The following is a 13,360-nucleotide window of genomic DNA, read 5'->3' on the forward strand; positions in this document are numbered from 1 at the left end:
CCTTAACGCCCGATTCACACTTTAACGCCTGCTTTTTGCAGGTGTTAAAGTCCAACCCGCTAAGGGACCTTGGTGCTAATTACGGCACCGTAATTTATGTGCCGCAATTAGCGCCTTCCCCATTCCCATTGAGCCCTATGGGCTAAAAATGGGAATGGGGAAGGGGCCATGGTGAATGGGGATTTACCGCCCCGCCAACCTTGGAGCACCATGGTCCAACGCCAGGGTTGTAATGAGGCCCATTGTGTTTTTCCATTGCACCTGAAAAGGAGCTCACCTCGCTTCTCACGTTCATTGTATCTTCTTGAATAGATAACCAATTTCCCGGCTGCTTCAAACCTTGACACTGGGCCAGACAACCCCTCTCGATTCTTCCTCCATCTTCAGCTGGTTTTCTCTGCTGCGCCACGCTTTCATCCCTTTTTCTACTGGTGTCCTGGTTTGCTAAAATGCGACGTAGAACATCCAGATTCTATACACATATATATATTGGCGGCACCGCCTGCAGTCTGTTCACTACGTATAGCCAGCCTTCATGGTTACTTAGTCTACTTGCGTTGTAGCATCTGTACAGTTATAAAGCGACTTAGGTTTTCTTCAGTGTTCTACGCACATGCAATCTTCATTCCGCACATGAAATGTTACTCGACTCTTTATTTCGTCAACAGATTCTATAAGGTCCTTTCACCTTCTCTCTTGACATATATTCTTGGTGCGTTGTCTTTGCTTCATGTGACGTCACTGATCTCCCTTTTCATTAATCTTTACACTTCTTTCGGAACTTCACCTAAGAGGCTGTCAGCTCTCTGAGGATACACGAAGAACGGTTTTCTTAATGGATACCTTGTCTCAAAGGCTTTTTGTGTTATAGGCATCATTGTCAGTGTTTTACTTGTCACAATTTCCGGTTCCCAACAAATAAGCAAGACAGGGGTGGGATTTCTGGTAGAGGCATTTGGCTCCTCCTCTACAAACTCTTATTCCTGCTCTGAATCAAACCCTTCGTCCCCACCTCAGATGCAGATCTGTCGGTCAGGCCCTCGCGCTCTCTCACCGGGATGATGAGAATTCTCTCCTGGTAGGTGTCCCAAACACTACCTTCGTCCCTCTGCAAGCTGTGCAGCACGCCCCAACATGTTTCATTGCAGGACTGAAGAAATCCAAACATATTTCTCCAGCTCTCCCAGAGCTATGCTGGTTGCCCCTCCAAACCTGCATTACCACCAAGACAGCCAGCCTCACTTGCAAAACTCTAATGTCAAAGACGCCATCACTGAGCTGAAAAGATGATCATTATGAAATGACTGTTGGATGTTTCCAACTACTATTGAAAAACACACTAAGCAACCCTATGAATTAAATTAAAGGCTCTGAGATGCATTGGTGCTGTACAATCTAATGAATTACAGCCCTGCTGTGATGTTGAAGACTATGCTAGCACAGGTGCGACACTAGCCTATGATCTGCAGGCTGAGCATGAATGTATACAGCAAGCACATTTCCTTATGAGACTCTTTATGTAGGATCAGAACACAGTGCTTCAATGTAGTCATAGATCCCTACACAAGCAAATTAATAAAACAAGAACTATATTTAATAGGAGGTAAGTGCTACTGGGTGAATTGTAGGGTTGGGATGGTGCCATTGACTTATAAGGTGTACCTATCTTAAGACTGGCTCTTTCCCATCCCTCCTGGGGTGTATAGAGATGATCCAATATGGAAGCAAATGATATTTACAAAAACCTAAGGAAGGCAGATTTTGCATACGGAAAGCAGATTATGCCAGAACAGTGTCGGTTGTAAGGCAAATGAAAGTGAGAAAGAATATGACATGATATGATATGCCATTTATAACGCACCTATACACAAGTGTTTCAAGGTGCGAGAGGGGGAACAGAGGGAAGAAAGAGACAATGATCTTACTAGGCCAGGTGACATTGTGATTGCACAAGTGCTGGTGAGGGGGGAAGGGAAAAATGTGGGGGGAAAGGGCGAGGGGGCAGTGCAGTACATAGAATAACAGCAAAATAAGTAGAGCCAATAAATAAAATAAAGCCAATAAATAAAAGTACAGCCAGCTGGTGGCAAGTGCAACGGTAAGTGCAGACATCAGGTGTCAAGTGCTGGTAGGGGGCTGTAGTTATAAAGAAACAGTCCCAGAGTGAAGGGTTGCCAGGGGGGCAGAGCAGGTGCGCAACTGGTGAGGAGGGGACCTGGGCCCAAGATCAGAGGGAAGCCAGGTAACCAGTGCAGTTTCAGTTTCAACCAGGAGATCAGCAGGGGAGAGGAGGAGAGAAAGCAGAAGCAAAGAGGAAGGTCTTGAGGACTGACCCTGAGGGAGTTGGAGGCGGATGAGCGAGGAGCTCGAGAAGGAAGATATTTAGGATGGGAGAGTTGAAGGTATTCAGGCCCCAGGCCCCAGACGGCCTTGTGGACAATGCAGAGGGTTTTGAACTTAATCCTCGCCACCACTGGGAGCCAGTGCAGTGATGTCAGTCCTGTATAGATACGATCCCTGGGCTTGAGGCCAAGGACAAGTCTCGCAGTCCTGTTTTGGATGAATTGCGGAGGGCGGAGAGTAGAGGCAGGCAGATTTAGAAAGAGGCTGTTCCAATAGTCCAGCTTAGAGAGAACCAGAGCTTTGGAGACAGTGAGCTTCTGGGGGAAGGAGAGGAAAGGAAGAATAACTCTGAGGAGGTGCAGCTGGTAGTGTGACTTCTTAGAGACGTTGGAGATGTGAGGAGAGAAGAAAAGTGTGGAGTCGAAGATGACCCTGAGGTTTTTAGCCTCACATGTGGGAGCAGGAGGAGGGCCAAGAAAGCTGGCCAGAGAGTGACAGGAAAGGAGGGAGCAGGTGTGGCAATGAGGAGAATCTCGGTCTTACTGGCATTAAGGCATTGATCATTGGTAGCACACCACTCCTGGATAGCAGAAAGACAGTCAGAGATGAGAGCCTGAAAATGAGTGGAGTGTCATCCGCATAGCACTGAAAGTTGGGGAAAAGAGCAGCAATGCGGTGGGCAAGAAGTGCCAGGTATTGGTTGAACAGCCAGGGAGAGAGGTTAGACCCCTGGGGAACACCACAGATAGAGATAGAGGAGAGGAAGGACCCAGGTTAGACCTGGAGGCAGTCGATCGGAGAGGAAAGAAGTCAGCCAAGCCAGGACCTGATCGGTGATACCTAGGTTATCACGGAGACGGTTGAGCAGGATGGCATGGTTGACCGTGTCAAAGGCAGAAGTGAGATCAGGTAAGATGAGGACACAGCAGGTGTTGCAATCAAAGTTGGAGAGCAGATCTTCACGGATGTTCAGGAGAGCAGTTATCATGCTTCTGGCAGCTCTGAAGCCAGACTGATGGTCATGGAGACAACCAACAGGATGCCCAGCTTTTCCAGGAGTTTGCCCAGGAAAGGAGTGATGGAGATGGGCCGATAGTTAGCCGGGCCGGACGGTTCGGCAGAGGGTTTCTTAAGAAGAGGGTGCACAAGGGAGTGCTTCAGGGGGTAAGAGAAGACTCCACTGGCAAAGGAGTGGCTCCAGAAGTCAGCCACAGCAGGAGCCAGGGTATCAACGTGGTCCTTGATGGTTTTGGAGGAACAGGGGTTAACCTGTTTTGACTAGACTTTCATAGTTCAGACTTGTTTAGAAACCTTGTCTGGGGAGAACAGGGGAAAGGCAAAGAAGGAGGGAGGAGTGGTGGACGAAGAAGGGCCAGGGGAAAAGCAGGGAGTAGAGGGAGGAGTGGGAGAAGAGAGAGAGGTCGTGATGTCGTGAGTTTTAGAGATGAAACAAGATGCCAGTGCCATGCAGAGGGCCTGGAAGTGGACACGAGATGTAGAAACTGCAGCAGGCTTGGCCAGCTCCTTGCAGATTTTAAAGAGTTTGGCTGAGTTGTTAGATGCTGCAGAGATTCAGGCTTGGATGTGGGCTTTCTTCTTGGAGCAGACAGAGAGCCGGTGTTGTCTTTGGAGAAGGCGGCAGGCCAGTTTGTCGGATGATGTACCGGAAGCACACCATTTCCTCTCAGCCACCCTGCACTTGCGTTTAAGGGTGAGGAGGTCTGAGTCATACCAAGAGTTGCATTTGGCTTTGGGCTTCAAGCGGATCCTCATGACAGGGGCAAGAACATCGAGAGTATCAGATATTGCAGAGTGGAGCAAAGAAAGGGCTGTGTCAGGGTGAGCCAGCCAAGGGAGCGAGGGCGTGAGAAAGTGGCGGTGAACGCCTGAACTGACACACGCTTCTTGGGTCAGATGACTGAGTAGGTAGGTGGCAGTGCTGGAGTTGGCTTGGCATGAGGGGTGGAGAGGGTGAGATGGGAGGAAAGAAGAAATTGATCACTCCAGGAGAATGGAGTGGTGAGAGGGATCGAAAGGGGGAGGTCTGAAGAGATCAGCACATCCAGAGTGTGCCCTGCAGAGTGAGTTGGGCCAGAGGGGAGAATAGAGAGTGAGAGAGAGTCACAGAGGTCGCGAAAGAGTCCAGAGGAAGGGCAGGAAGCATCCAGGTGGATGTTGAAGTCTCCAAGAAGGACGAGTTGAGTGGTCGAGGCCAGGAGGAAAGAGAAGAGGTCTGCCCACTCAGAGAGGAAGGATGAGCTCTGACCAGGTGGCCGAAGATTGTAGCCACAGTAAGGGAAGGGTAAGGAGAGAGAGAGAGCCTGCTGATGAGGCATTCAAAAGATGAGTAGGCCTGCGTTGGAATGACAGAGGCAGGAATCCACTCAGGGAAGATCAGGGCTACACCCCCTCCGGAACGGTTGGATCTGGGCACAGAGAGGATCTTGTAGCCATCAGGGAGGAGAGTGTCAAAGCTTGTGACAGAGCTGGCTGTGAACATGTCTCGGTGAGACCAAGGACATCAAGGTCAAGTTCCTTCAGGAGGCGGCAGATGTCAGAGGAGCGTTTGACAGCCAAGCAAGAGTTGACAGTTGCAATGTGGAGAAGGTTACCGTCCTTGAAAGACCTCTAGGGAGGTGTACAATCAGAGGTACGCCCTGCGAAGGTGTAGAGGAAGTCTGAGGGGGGGCAGAAGAGGAAGGAGGAGAGGGCAAAGTAATAAAGGAGGAGACAGCAGGGGGAGGCGAGGAAGCCATGGAGGGGAGAGAGGGGACAGCAGGAGAAGAAAGGAAATTGATGAGGACCGGGAAGCATCTATCAAAGAGGAGAAGATTGGCTTGAGGGCCTTGGACCTAGACGGTACCATTCGAGTAAACATTAATGATGACCCTAAGGAGTGGAAGGAGGGCAGGAGGGCCTCCCACCGAGTGCCATCATTAATGGGAGAAGAAGAAAAAGGAGAGAGCACAGAGACCATATGTAGAGTCCATAGGTCTGGCGAGGGAACGACAAAGAGGATGTTGGTGAGGGTTTGCCTGGAGAAGATACTGGTATAGGTATCAGCAGTAGGGAGGCCGGGGTTGGAGACCAGGAGGTCCTTTTAAAACTTCTTCCTACCAGATTTAGTGAGGAGAGCATGATAGTCGATAGAGAAGCAGTTAGAAAAGATAGGAGAGACTGAGATCACCATAGAGTAGGTAAAGAGAGGAGAGAAGAGGAAGAGTGGGAAGGGATGGGGGCGGGGAGAACACTAGGTAAAGGACACAGGGAGGAGCACAAGCAGACGAGGCAGAGAGGGATGAGACAAGTAGACAATTGTACAAGACGACAGGAGTTTAGATAATGGTAGAAAGTTTGCTAGACGAATGCCTTAATAGGAGGCAAAAACCACAGGACGGCACTACTTTCGCAATGCAATGTAAATACCAGAGAAAATACACCTAGGTCTGAGAGTCCTGTATAGTTGGGAAAAAGGCCTAGGTTTCACAATGTAATTTTAAATACCAGAGAAAACACACCTAGGTCTCAGAGTCTTGTATAGCTGGGGGAAAAGGAGGGATCTGTAGCACAGGACAGGGTAAGTGCCTGATTGAGAGCATTACATTCTGAATGTCAGCTTAATGGCAGCTTGCTCCTCTCTACACATTTGCAAATCATAGTTGCTCGGAACTTTAAGAGGGCAGACACTTTGCCCATTCATTGCTTAGGCTCCCTGCTGAGACAAATGGTATAGTTCTGACATTGCAGTTCCTCTATAAAGTGAAGGTACTGTCCGAATAAGTATAGCAGTCCATCTGAGAAATCCAGATGCTGTGTTATCAAAGGAATTACAGCTGTAGTGTAAAGTACAAGTACTGCAGCCCTATTTAAAGTACGTCTTCTTGCGGAGAAGGGCAGGTACAATACAACACTACTGAAAAGTGTAGCTGTCTCGGTGCAAATGTGCAGATTGTTGCACTAAACATGTAGGAGCCCTGTTAGCAATTGGAGTTGTTCTCACATACATGGCATAGTTGCCCTGCTTAAATAGAGGGGTGACCCTCAGACTGTCTGCAGTGTGCATTAGGAAATGCAGGGGTTCGAAATCTATGGCCGCACAATTTCTGCCCTCTTAGATGAGAGTTTTAACAAGTGTTTGTACACTTTCAGATATGCATTTGTTGAAAACTATGGACATGCCATATTCAAAACATAAACGTTTTTCATTATAAAAGCAAATATAAAGCGATCTTTGTTAGTGCTTATTACACTTGTTTGCATTACATTTTTGACATTCCCTCTTCCTTACACTAACCGGTGGCCAAGTAGGAGTCCTAATGCCCTCTGTATTACAAAGAAATAATATAGATCAGAAAAATACAAAGAATTTGAAATCTTTTGGCAGAAGATTTTGTTCCTTGGACACTTCTTAACATGACTATGCAGTTAACCGTTTTTGAACAAATACGCTTTTCAACAAAAGCAACACTTCAAAGGCAGCATTTTTGTCTGCTCCGCTTCTGACCTTTACCCATAAATACAGGAGGTGCTGCAGCACCTCCAGCAGCCCTAGTTCCAGCATCACTGGACACAGCACACTATAATCTACATCTTGGCATTTGCAACACTCTTGACACCCTTGCCCCTGCCATGAGAATCAGTCTGAAGCCTACCTCTAAGTGCAACTCTTGGTGTGATTCCAACCTCGCCGCCTTGAATCGCAAGTGCATGGTGGCTGAGAGGAAGTGGAGGGCTTCGGTGCATCCTCTGACAAACTAGCTTGCCGCCTTCTCCAAAGGCAATACAGACTCTCTGTCCTGTCCAAGAAGAGTTTCTCCCGTCCCATTCCGAAAGGCCCTAAAGACCCTTCTGTTTTAGTTCTCTGACTGCCCCCTCTCTCGCCCCCTCCAGCGCCTCGATACCTCATGGTCTTTGTGCGTTCTACAAATACCATATAAATAAATAAATAAACTTGAGCCGGACCACCTGAAGTTCCGGAAGCAGCTCAAAACATTCCTTTTCTCCTCTGCTTTCTCTCCTTCACTCCCCTGCTGACCTACCTGTCTGTTGCACCAACTGGTTGCCTGGTTACCCTCATAGTCTCACTGGGTACCTGGCTCCTCCTGACCGTTCACCCCCGCAGTGCGTCCGGACCTGTCAAGCACTAGAGGCTGTAACTGTAACCTCTACAATCCCCTGCCTCCTTTCACTTAACCAGAGCTGTGCCTTTCCGGCTGTACTTACACAGAGCAATGCGGCCCTGATTGCACTTTCCCTCCCCCCTTGCACTTCCTCCCTCTCCTACCCCTGCACTTTCGTTACCACACTTGCATGATCTGAATGACTGAAGACCTAATAAGATTGTTTGTCTTGTCCTCCCTCTGTACCCTGCCTGTCCTGTCGCGGTGTGATGAATCAAGTTCCGGGGCACCAGTGGTCCAGTGATGAATATCGGTTTCTAAACCATCAATCAGCCCCACACCTCTAGTACACCAGAAGGGATCCAAACAGATTGGAAACACAAGTGAATTATAAAACTCGTTGTCCAATTTTGGTAACGTGGACGGAACAGCAGGCTTATCTCTGCAAGGTCGTGGATCTTTAGTTAGTTGCAACACAGCGAAAATACAATTATTACCCAATGACAAAAGGGAATGTCTAGTCAAGGTTGTATAAAAATATCTACTTTATTATTATCACAACAGACAGTTCTAGCATACTACAAAATACAAACCATCCTGTAAAGGAATACAGAGGACAGACAGTTTCAAGAAGGAAAGGAGATGCACTCTGGATACTGACAGAAGGGTAGTCGGTAAAGTAATTAATAACAATTTTCAAGGATACTTGGTCTCAGTACAAAGGGAGCAACGGTTGTAAAATGTCAATAGAGAAGGATCTGGGGGACAGAACCACAATGTACCTTGTGCTTTGTACAGCGTCAAGTCAGTTTTAGGGTGCTTTACAGCTTCTGCGACAAAGTTCAAGACGGAAGACAGCTGTGGGTATAAGGCGGCAGGTAGTTTGGCGAGCGAGGCTGGATGAACGGCTGCAGGCTGGCCTACACAGTGGCTCAGGGTCAGGAATCGCTGTCTCAGTGCTGGTTGGTGGGTCTGAAGCACTGATGGAGGCATGTCGGACGGCGTGAGCGACTGCAGCGTGACAACAGTCAGCGGTGCAGTGGGTTGCAGCTCGAGGGGCCCGACTGCCTCGAAAATGTCCTTAAAAATGGGTGCTGGTTGATGCTTGTTGGTGCACTCCTCCTAGCTTCTTTGCTTGGCTTGTGTTGTCCTTTAAGGCAGACGGCCCAAAGCTGAGGAGAGTGTTGCAGGCAACGGACTTGTCCTTTGATTCAGAGACTCTCTAGCACTTCCCACCTAGGAAGCTTGCTTGCAGAGCCTAGCAGAACATGCTGTGTGCTTGCTGGGTACTGGTTCTGTAGCTGGTAGAGGGTCCTCTGGATTCAGTATCTCCCTCTGTTCCCTGGGAGATATTTAGGGGAGGTACCTTGCTTCCCTCTTGGAAATCCAGGCCTTCCTTCACTGGCAGAAGCTGTAAGGCATGCTGTACCTTCAGCCAGGGTCCATAATGAGTCCTTTTTGTTACTCCTTGCAAAGTCTTCAGATGCCAGAAGAGGGGTTTAACCTCTTTTAAAGCCAAATGGGCACCAGTGATTGGTGCAGGCGAAGTCTACCTTAATGAACCAATCCTGGGTCCCCACTAACAATCTTCTCTTATGCGTGAGCTCATAACCAGAGTGCTTTGCAACAGGAAAGGTAAAGGGGTGAAAACATGTATTATGCATTAACATGTATTTATTGCCTCAATGTTCTATTTATTTTTTATTTATTATTATTTATTCTGCTCTCCTCTGCTCCGCACTTTCCACTCTCCCCCTTCCATGCACTTTTTCCCTTTTTCCCTTTCCCATGCACTTGCGCGTTCTCAATGTCACTGGGCCTAGTAAGATCGTTGTTGTGTTGTGTTCTCCCTGTTCCCCTCCCTTGCCTAGTCATGCTCTGAAACACGTGTGTACAAGCGTGATACAAGTAAAATATCATATCATTACTAATTCCCACCCATCTTCCTGTCTGTTGTGGATCAAAGGGTATCTCTTGTTAATTGAGCTCTCTGTGGTCCCTGATCAAAGCATAGGTCTCCTTTGAAGTAATAGCGAGAACAGACTTTCTGTCTCCATCAAATCACATACTTGTACCTTCCTGAATGGGGTGCCCCTGCAGGGATGACCACTGTAAACAGTTGTGCCAGACATGACATTCACTGGCCTTCACACTAAGGGGTGGGATCTGACTTCAAGTTGACACAGATGCATATCAAAAGGGTGTTGGGCATCCTGTCATTTGTCAGTCCTGCGACCAGGCCTCCCGCAGGCCTGCTTCAATTAACTCTAACCAATATGCTCTGTCGCCAGCAGGTGGACAAAGGATAGGGTGGATCCTTGGAGCCTTTGATATTTAACTAGGCTGGCAAATGGCAAGAGAAAGGTGTTGCCCTCCTCCTCTTGCTGCTTTCATGTGCTCCTGGCTATCACATTCCAACTGAACATGACAGGAGGAATGCGCCTATAGGCTGTGTCCACCCAGAATACACATGACTATGTGTTTGTCGTGCGGTGAGCATAGGAATATATGTACGGATTAGCCCCACACATTTTCCGAGGTTAATCTCCCATCATTCAATTTCTTAAAAAAATATCAAAAAAGCCCAGGCGAGTGCACACCCACCGTGCGGGTGGTCAAATTGCACACACAAGCCTAGAAACACAGGTGTACAGGCACACTATAAAATTACTTATCATATTAATGACTTCCTCTCTGGCTAACTATCGCCCGATCTCCATCACTCCTTTCTTGGGCAAACTCTTGGAAAAGCTGGCCATCTCCCAGCTTAATCTGCATACTAAATCTGTTGGTTGCCTCCATGACCACCATTCTGGCTTCAGAGCTGCCAGAAGCACGGAAACTACTCACCTACACACGCATGAAGACTTGCTCTCCAATCTTGACTCTAATCTCCCTTCTGTCCTCATTCTCCTTGATCTATCCTCTGCTTTTGACATTGTCAACCATGCCATCCTGCTCAATCGTCTCCAGGTCAATCTTGGTATTAATGATCAGGCCATGGCCTGGTTGACCTATTTTCTCACAGACCGACCCTCTCAGGTCCAACTGGGGTCTTTCCTCTTTTCTATCTCTCTCTACTTGTGGTGTTCCCCAGGGGTCTAACCTCTCTCCCTGGCTCTTCAACCACTAACTGGCACTTCTTGCCCACTTCATCGCTACTTTCTGCTCCAATTTTCAATGTTATGCGGATGACACTCAGCTCTCTTTCAGGCTTCCCTCAGCCACCACTGCTACTTCTCTCATACCACACTGTCTGACCGCAATTCAGGAATGTTATGCCAGTGCCACCAATAATCTCAGTCTTAATGCCAGTAAGACTGAGATCCGCCTCATTGGGACACCCGCTCCCTCCTTTCCTCTCTGTCTCTGGCTGCCCACTCTGGGCCCTCTTCCTGCTCCATCCTGTGAGGCTAAGAACCTTGGTGTCATCTTCGACTCCACCCTCTCCATCTCTCCTCACATCTCTGATGTCTCTAAGAAGTCCAACTATCAGCTGCACCTCCTCAGAGGTATTCTTCCTTTTCTCACTTTCCCGCAGAAGCTCACTCTCTCCAGAGCTCTGGTGCTCTCTAGGCTGTACTATTGCAACAGCCTCTTTCTAAATCTTCCTGCCTCTACTCTCCGACCTTTACAACTTATCCAGAACAGGACTATGAGACTTGTCCTTGGCCTCAACCCCAGGGATCATATCTCTCCAGCTCTGAAATCTCTTCACTGGCTCCCTGTGGCTGCAAGGATCAACTTCAAGGCCTTCTGCATTGTCCAAATCATCTTCTTTCTCGGGCTCTCTGCTCATCCACCTCCAACTCTCTGAGGGTCAGACGCTTCTCCAAACAGAGAGTTGGGGGCAGATCTATCTCCTCGGCTGCGTCCTCCCTCTGGAACAGTCTCCCTGCCTCTCTCAAACTTGAGCAGAACCACCTCCGGTTCTGGAAGCAACTCAAGACCTTCCTTTTCACTTTCGCTTTCTCTCTTCCTCTTCCCTGCTGATGCACCTGAGTGCTCCGTGCACTTGTTACCTGGTCACTCTCTGAACTTGGGCCCAGGCTCCTGCATGTCCAGTTGCCCCCACACTGCCTCTGGGCTCCGCAGCACTTAAGGATCTGTAGCTGCAACCCTACAGTGCCTTCTCTCTGCACTTATGAGACACCCACTGGCTACACTTGTGAGTTAACTGCACTTCCCCCTGCCCCTCCCCCCTGGCACTTCTCCCCTTCCCTCTTCCCTGCATTTGCGCGATCTGAATAACACAAGGTCTAGTAAGATCATTATTTTGTCCTCCCTTGTTTCCCCCTTTTCTTGTTGTGCCTAGAAACACTTGTGTACAGGCACGTTATAAATGCTACATCACATCATATCATATCATATAATATCCTGTGTCCATCTGTCAGTGTTCGTGCTGGGGCAATTGGCGTGTCCATCCTCCCACCCGTCACGACATTGTACGGTGACAAGTGGTGGTCCTTGCTTGGCTGGTTAGCCAACTGAACAGTCCTAAAGGCAGGCAATATAGCCAGCTCCTCTTTAGCGTGACACATATTTTTGCCAATTTATTTTTCAACAACCAGTTCAATCTTTCCACATATCTGTTGGCTTGTGGGTGGTACACTGTGCAGAGCTTGTATTTGATCCCTAACAATTTTGTTATCTCACTAAAGAGTTCATTTGCAAAATGAGGACCATTGTCACACCCCAGGACATCACATATCCCCACCTTGGAAATATCTCTCTAATTAAACATGTAGCTGCAGATTTTGCATCAGGTGTACACAGGGACCATCCTCAATCCATCACGTAAATGGGTATACATTCACAATCATGTAACGATAAGTACTGAACCTGTTTAGCATGTCAATGAAATCAATATGGAGTTCCTTGAAGGGCCCTGAAGGGCGGGGTAATGTTGATCTCAGTGTTTTCAGTGTGTGTCCAGGGTGGGACATGTGGCATGGTGTACAATTGGCCACAAATGTATCTGCATGCTCTCCCAGCTTCAGACCAAACAAGTCTTCACTGATGTCAGCAGCAATGTGCTGCTTGGGTGCATGTGTTGGATGGTGGGGCGGTTTCAGAGCAACATTTAACAGCTCCAAGGGCAGCACTTCTTTACCTGTGCTGTTTTGGCTACAGACCATATCAGTGGGTGATAATGTACATCCTTGTTTTGCCTATAACATTTTCTCTTGAGGTGGTGCTTGTTCCCGCAACTCAACAATGTATGCCATGGACATTGAGTTGGAAATTTCTGGTAACTGCTCCTGTTGTACTGTTAAGATAGGGGTTTTGCTTTCCATTGGAAAGGGCATATAAACTGCCTGTTTGGCAACTGCATCTGCAGCTGCATTTCCACATCAAATTGGGCATGTCTTTCTGGTGTGTGCTGCGCACTTCCCAATTGCTACACGGAGAGGACATTCCAGTGCATCTAGTCATTTGGACAATAATGCTGTGTGCTGATCTGGTGACACATCTGACCTTCTTTACCCGCTCCTTTTCCATCTTGAAAGACCTGAATGTACTGTGGATGTTACATATACTGAATCTGTATATAAAATGACGACATTGTCCAATGATGCCTCATGCACTTCTATAAGTGCTATGAGTTCTGCTGCTTGTGCTGAATAATGTGAGGGTACTCTCTTTTGCATTACTGTCTGATATTCTTCCTTCTGATCCTTCACATACCTTACAACTTCTGCTCATGTGTGCCTCAGTCCATTCTCCTAATTTATCGTTGATAATCCGTCAACATAAAGCACTTCTCCTGCATCGAGTGCATCCTCACTCACCTTGCTGCTTTCTTCGGGAGCTCATCCATACACTGTGCAGTCGTGTACCTGATCTTATGATTCAACGGGTTTGGCTGCAAATGTTGCTGCATTCACAATGTGGCA

This window comes from Ambystoma mexicanum, chromosome 2p, assembly GCF_040938575.1.
Source record: "Ambystoma mexicanum isolate Mex_15411 chromosome 2p, UKY_AmexF1_1, whole genome shotgun sequence".
NCBI classification, from domain to species: domain Eukaryota; kingdom Metazoa; phylum Chordata; class Amphibia; order Caudata; family Ambystomatidae; genus Ambystoma; species Ambystoma mexicanum.